The sequence below is a fragment of the Onychostoma macrolepis genome, chromosome 01 (genome assembly GCF_012432095.1).
Source record: "Onychostoma macrolepis isolate SWU-2019 chromosome 01, ASM1243209v1, whole genome shotgun sequence".
Taxonomy (NCBI): domain Eukaryota; kingdom Metazoa; phylum Chordata; class Actinopteri; order Cypriniformes; family Cyprinidae; genus Onychostoma; species Onychostoma macrolepis.
Genome location: NC_081155.1, coordinates 7,461,117 through 7,469,086, shown reverse-complemented (window position 1 = coordinate 7,469,086; position 7,970 = coordinate 7,461,117).

Here is a 7,970-nt window from a genome sequence, read left to right as displayed (position 1 = left end):
CAGCCTTGATCATATTTACCGAGGGTATGAATAATTTTGAGCACAACTGTAAATGCTAGCCTATTTGTAAACGTGTTACCTCGTGACTTGCGTTCACTAGCCGATTCATTCTAAAAGTTAATATTTTATAGCTGTTATAGCCGAATAATAATAATAATAATAATAATAATAAACAGCTAGTGAATGCAAAGCACAAGTTAACACGTTTACAAAGTAATATATAATCAGCGTTTCAACTAGAATATAACGTTTACGTTTCATTCACTATTACAGTCAAATAATAAATTAACCCCTTAACTGTCACCCACAGTTTTGAACAGAGACATTATAGTGCACTATCCAAACTTAATTTTTTATAATTAATGAATGAAAATATTTTGTAACATGATTTTAATGTACCATTTACATGGTAATGCAATGTCTGATTTTAAAATGGGTTTCAAAATTCATCCTTTGAAACCCATTTTAAAATCAGACATTGCATTACCATGTAAATGGTACATTAAAATCATGTTACAAAATATTTTACTGATAAATAATTTCTTATGATTTCTAATTCGTGATAGAGAAAAAGGCAACTAAGAAGACTTTCTGTGACAAAGGTCAGAATTCATGTCATGATGTAGATTTTTTTCAGGTGCACTCTTGTCATAAACAGAGGTGTCAAATCCAGGGTCAGAAAGTAAAAGTCCTGCCATGTGTTTATTCCACCCATGAACTCAGCAGCTGATTTCACCAGAGGAGGAACCAACTCATTCCTTTCAAGTCACAAGCAAGTTTCGAGTCAAATCCCAAGACCTCAACGAGTTGAGGTAATTAAGAGATAATTGAGAGACTAATTAAATGATGATTGTGCATTAGTGATGAACACCTGCTGTTACTGTGAATCACAGAGGATCAGATGTTGATGTTTTATTGGTTAAAATGATACCACCATCATGTAGATCAGTGTTTGCTTTAGTTGGGCTCTTGACCCTTGACTCCTGTGTTAGATCTCTCTGTAGCAATGCATGTGCTGTTGTAAAGCGGAGAGATCAGTGCTGTGCAGTGAGCAACTGTTAGTTGTTTTCATATGATGAGGTAATCATCAGGTGCTTATCTGTTTGCATCCAATATACTGTGTGTATATATATATATATATATATACACATTCATTTTTTTAATTTATGTTCTGCTTTTGAATAAACAACTCTGTGAAACCACAGTACGCAATGAGTTTACTGCTGTAGCAGTTATAGAGAAAGAATTTTAAATCTAATGCATTTAAATATTTAAACTCCAGTCCTACTCAGACACACACAGACATCAAGAACCAGCGTATGAATCTCAACAAGGGTGACAATCAACAAAATGCTTCATGCTGCAATGCATGCTGGGTAACACCACAGTATGAATAATTATTGTCACCACTGTTGAGGACCGTATGATAAGTGTTCATGTCTAAAAGCCTGAGCAATATAATTCTTAATTTTTTCCAATATTTAATATTACGATGGCATTTGTTTAATAGTAAATTCCTGCAGTTCTGTAACAGCTGAACGTCAGTAAATAAACCAAAGAGAGACACCTTCATGATGTTCATTCAAGTGACATAAAAGCCAAAAGTGTAAGCTCATCTGCTTTCTCAAGCTTTTAATTCAGCAATGTGCAAATGTTTGTTATGAAACAATATTGCAATTGCTTAAAAGCAATCCATTCTCAGTTACTAAAAGGGTCAAGAGCCCAACTAAAGCAAACACTGATCTCCATGATGGTGGCATCATTTTAACCAATAAAACATCAACATCTGATCCTCTGTAATTCTCAATAACAGCAGGTGTTCATCACTAATGCACAATCAACATTTAATTAGTCTCTCAATTATCTCTTAATTACCTCAACTCGTTGAGGTCTTGGGATTTGACTCGAAACTTGCTTGTGACTTGAAAGGAATGACTTGGTTCCTCCTCTGGTGAAATCAGCTGCTGAGTTCATGGGTGGAATAAACACATGGCAGGACTTTTACTTTCTGACCCTGGATTTGACACCTCTGGTCATAAATTAATCTATTACTTTTCCTACATAATTTTTAACAGAAAAGTGGTAAAATACCTATTTAGGAGTCTTAGACCTTTCCAACGATATATAGTTTGTCATGATTAGATTAGGATTTAATTGTAAAATAGTGAAGTAAAGGTAGGCGTCCCACAGGGTGGACGGTGACAGTTAAGAGGTTAAGTCACGTTTCCAAAGTATTTCAACAAGAAAATAAAGGCGAAAACAACGTGGAAATAACGTAAAGTTTTTAAATTAATCAAATGAGGAGACATCAGCTAACTCTGAAGAAAATGTACCATGTTTTTACTATAGTAAATATTTTAACGATAGCGTTTGTAATTAAACCACAGTAGCCAGAAATTTAGGCTAGTTGTCTCAATGAAATGTACTTTAACATCACAAACCATAAAATGTCATTATACTATAATATTCATTTTCATAACAAGTAAACACAGGTCACAAGTTAACACAGGCACATTTCCTTGATCCAGCCAGCTACATAATGTCACGCCAAGAGTAAAATCCTATTTGAATCCAAAAATCCATGATTGAATCAGTACTGCTCGGTAGCTCAGTGCATTCGTTACTGGCCTCTCCCAACGCGACAGTTTTTAGCGCGCGTGTTCGAAACCCCTGCCTAACAGACGTTTTTTTCTTTATTTCTGTAATTCAGCCGCTACAGGCGATCATACCATTAATTTGTAATCATTACAAGAATACCAAAATCGTGTAATGAGCAAGTGTGCGTTTATTAGACAGTTTAATATCACGTCAGTTTGAGCTTTCAGAATCGGCGAATCTGCTGCGGTCGTCCCATCACATCTGGAGCGGAGACCTGAACCAGGAAGTTGGTCACCAGATAACACAGAAACCAGTTAAACCGTAACACCGGAACCCATGGCAACGCTGCGTGAATATACGGTCGGTTAAAAAATTTAAGGTATGAACAGTAATAATGGCATATATCTTGTATAAAAAGCCCTGTGATAAGGATAATCACAAATGTGTAAAATGAGCTTTTCTGTTGTTTTGTTCTAATTTCCTGTGTTATGTAATTTAAAAGCCTTTTCTGGATTGTAAAATATGGTTTTGGTAATTGAAACGTAAACTAGCAATGACATTTGACTTTGTCAAGATAATTTTTTTTTATTTATAGTGTTGTTTTAACATGTTTCTGTATTTTCCATGTTTATCCCAGATAGCACACGTACGTCTGCAAGATGTCTGTTAAAGATCTGATGATCTGGAAAGCATCTGCTGTTTATAAACGTCTGACAGACGTCTGTAAGATGTCAGTTTTACATACACTCTAAATCATAAACATCTTAAAGACATCTAATAGACGTCTATTTGACATCTAAAAGGAGACGTCCAATAGACGTATGGCAGATGAGCAAACAGCCTAAAAAATACGTCTTGCAGATGTAAATGCAGACGTCAAATAGACGTCTCAGAGATGTACGTGTGCTATCAGGGATGATATTCTGGAATGACTAAAGATCAGCACAGAGTTCTTGTGGATGGACCTCAGCAAGTCCTTCTGCAGTTGTATCCATCAAAGTGCAATGCAGACACAATGGGAATGACTGTCACATTGCAGAGCTTGGACAAATTGTAAATTAATTAATTTACTTTATAAGTGCACACATTTATTGGAGTCTGTGACTGTTAATATTGTAAGGCATATTTTAACGCTTCCCTTTGTTTTTATCAAAGCACACAGGTTCTCAAGAGGAATTCATCAAGGACAAGTCTGTTGGCATTATAGTTGTTGGGTGACCAAAATGAGCACCATCAATCTGCAGTGATGTGGTCCCGGTAATAGAAGAAGAAATCTTGTTTATCTGCAGTTGTAACACGTACGTTTTCAATATAGTACACAACACTTACTGTATGTCATGACACACAATGTCACAAGACTAAAATATAGCCAACATGTTAAAGGGATAGTTCACCCTAAAATTAAAATTTGCAAGGTGTAGGTGACTTTTTTTTTTTCCTTCATTAGAACATTTTTGGCTGAAATTGTGGTACTTGGTGATTCATAAAATTTTATTTTTAATGTCATTTTACATTAGATTATCTTACATAGATATCTTACATCTGATTTATTTTAGTTTTTTCTGTAATTCTGTCATTTCTATATTCTCTATTTCTATCTATCTATCTATCTATATATTAGTATTTACAAGCATTCAGTATTGTGTTGTGTATTTCTACTGTTAGTTGTTTGTGCATTTTGCAGGTAAAAATTGTTTCTGCATGTTTTAATCATTTCCATGCATCAGTGGCAGGCAACTTTTTAAACCCAGAGTAACTGAAATGTAATTTTATAGGGGATTCATGTTTAAAGGTTATTTCACAGTTAAAGGGATAGTTCACCCAAAAATAAAAATTATCTTTAATTACTCATCCTCATGTTGTTCCAAACCTATAAGACCTTCAAGATCTTAAAGGTAGTAAAGATATTGTTAAAATAGGTGCACAGCAAAAGTGCTAGTGTTAAAGCACCCTTATATTCTTGAAATAGCAGTACTTGTTGCAGTTGGTCTGATACGCCTAGCCATGCTCATGTATCTTGTATCTTGTATGCGTCTTGTCGCCATCGATATCTGTGACGTCCCGAAAGCATTTGTGCTCCTGATGGGTCTTCTTTACATCATTAACAAAACACAGTACAGTTCTGATGTTCTCAAAACTTTGCATGAACATTGGTGGGAGTAACTGTTCTTCACGTGTTTGCGGGCTACGAAACATGCTACTCTGCAAAAAGTAGGCTTTTTGGTTGGTTTTTGCACTTTGTTCAACTCACATTTTTTGCCATGTTATGGCATCTTTTAAAAATTTTGAATGCACTTTGATGCATGTTCTGACTTCTGACTTATATTGAAATGGAAAATTACAGAATTACTCATCCGATTAAATGTGCATTAGTGAAAGGAATGTAGATATTTACTGCAATTGTTCCAAAGAAATTAAATGTTAATATGAAATGTCAGTGTTTGTTTTTAAAGGTGTTTTTATACTAAACGCACTAATACTAAATATGATGTCAATTTTGAAATAAAAATGTCATGGACATTTAAGAACATGCAATGTATTTTATTTTATGCGAGTAGAAAATAGAAACTTGAGTTGTGTGGGCAAATTACATGGTTCAGCCAGTTGAATGAACTTAACATTACTAGTAAGATGAACTATTCTTGAAAAACCTGGCTGCCTTAAAAATATAAGTTAATTCAGACGCTTAGTTTGGCCAATTTGTATTAAGTTTGCAGAACTTATACTTACAAGTTTATTCAACAAAATGCTTAGTTTAAACAACTCAACGTTTGTTGGTCTCACTAATTTTGTGTTGTTTCAACTTGAATTTAGTATGGTACAACTTTCTTGTCTAGTTGGGCTTACTAAAAACATGTTGGTTATACAAAGTGTAAAGTTGATTCAGCTTCACCTTTGTTACCCCAACTATTAAATCTAGGTTTAAGGAACTCCAATATATGTGTAAACAACAAATGTTTTTTAGCTTATTGAACGCAACATTTTAAGGCAGCCAGGTTACAAATTATTTTAAGTTGAATCAACTTTGTTTTTTTTACAGTGTAGCAATGTAGAAAACCTGTGATACTTTTTTCAGGATTCTTTGATGAATAAAAAGATAAATAAGAACAGCATTTATTTAAAATATAACTTTTGTAACAATATAGCCTACACTACTGTTCAAAAGGTTGAGGTCAGTATTTATTAATTTTTTTTAAGAAATTAGCTTTTATTCAGCAAGGATTTGTTATATTGATATAAACAGTGATAAAGATTGATACTGTTAGAAAAAAATCTCTATTTTGAATAAATGCTGTTCTTTTTAACTTTTTATTTATGAATGAACCCCAGAAAAAAAAAAAACAGATTCCAATAAATAAAAAATGAATGAATTAAGCAGCACAAGTGTTTCCAACATTGATAATAAATCAGCATATTAGAATGATTTCTGAAGGACCGTGCATTGAAGAATGGAGTAATGATGCTGAAAATTAAGCTTTGAATAACAGAAATAAATGATATGTTATTAAAATAGTATAAATGTATATTAAAATAGAAAAACATGATTTTAAATTGTAATAATTCAAAATATTATGCTACAGTTTGTATTTTTTATCAAATAAATGCAGGCTTGATGAGCATAAGACACTTTCATAATGCTGCATAATTATCAAAAATGGTAATATAATAAAGTCCTTTCACGTCACCATTTCGCCAGCTTAAACTTCACATAATAGGTGGCACTTAGGCTTAAATAACTATGATAGTTTCATGAAATAGTAAATGGTGTATATCATACATAAATACAAGTGAATTGAATAGCCTACTGATTGGTTGGTGTATTATATGACAAACGGGCATTGATATATAGCCTAATATGTGGATTTTTAATTAAATCATCACACTAGCTTTGATTATTGATGAAAAATGTTTAAAATATTTAGTTAATTTTTTTCCTTCCGTCGACCCATAGGCAATCACTGAAACAACCATGGCTCGAGAGCCTCGGTTTCCGAACAGACTGTGGAATATCAATCGAGCAAAATGCACGAAACCCATAGAAACGCCTCAGATTGACAGATATGTAAAAATAAACAGGAATTTTCTGACTTTTGAGTGATTAGTTACTGTTTTGTACAAATTGTCATGTTAATTAGAATTCAAAAGCATTTTGTTTTATTGACCACACTATCATTGCTATTTGTCCGAGAGGGGCACTTTTGAATAATTTTGAAAAAGGGCAGGGGCTCAAGCCCCCAAAGCCCCCCCTTCTGCACGTGCCTGCTCAAGAGCTACTGTATATAGAAGTCACAGTTATGTCACTAGCTGTGCGTGCATTGTAGTGGCAGAAAAAACACTGCAAGTACATGGAAATGGGTAAAATCCATGGAATACGAGAAAAAATATATTTTTGTGGCTTTGGATGTCAGAATCGGAATGCCAATCAATTTTTTACAATACTGTCATCAAAGACGCCATTTGAAGCTAAACGCAGACGTTTAAATGGTCAGACTATGGATTAAAACTGATTGCCATACTTTTGAAGCATGGATTTGATTTAAACAATAGGTCTACATAATATTCACATATGTAGTAGTGGACATATTGGACAATATCCAAACCTATAGCATTTTACATAGCTAACATTTACCCATTTTGCCTCACAGTTCTCACTTTTTTTCTTGCAAATGCAAGTTTCAGGGTTTCTGCAGGATTTTTAAGCTCAAATTTAAGACTTTTTAAAACCTGCACAAATAAAATTAATACCATATGAGTGGGGTAGGGCAATATCTAGTACCATATTAAACTGTAAAATGACTAAAAAGCATAATTTACAATTCAGATACAAGTTTCGACAAAAACTTTCATAAAATGATCAATTTTACATTTCAGCCTTTAAACCATTTTTAAATAGATAAGTCAAAAGTATTAATTATTATATTGATTTAAACAAATATCGATAATGATAATTAGACGATATTTTGATGAGTGTGTTATTGTGCTGGTATCTTAAAGATTACCATGGACAGCTGACTCCTGAATGTTTTTGATATTTTTCATATTCTGTATGGTCAGTTCACAGCAGTGATATAAATTTATCTTTTCCAATAAGTTTTATGGGTATTGTTTACCTTTAAGCCATTTTTTTTCTAAAAGTGTGCATCATCTTTTGAGTCAAATTCTTGCATTTGGGCTGTTACCAAGCAAATTAAATCAGTATCATCAACATTTACCTTTGCAATGCATCTGAAGTGGCATTTAGATGTATTTACACACTGTTTAATGCAGCTCAGAGGGACATAGAATGCTCACCTGCAGTTACAAATGCTTAAATAATGTTTTGATATTTGAAACATAAAATGTTGAAAACTGATGTTTGAAATTATTTTTGA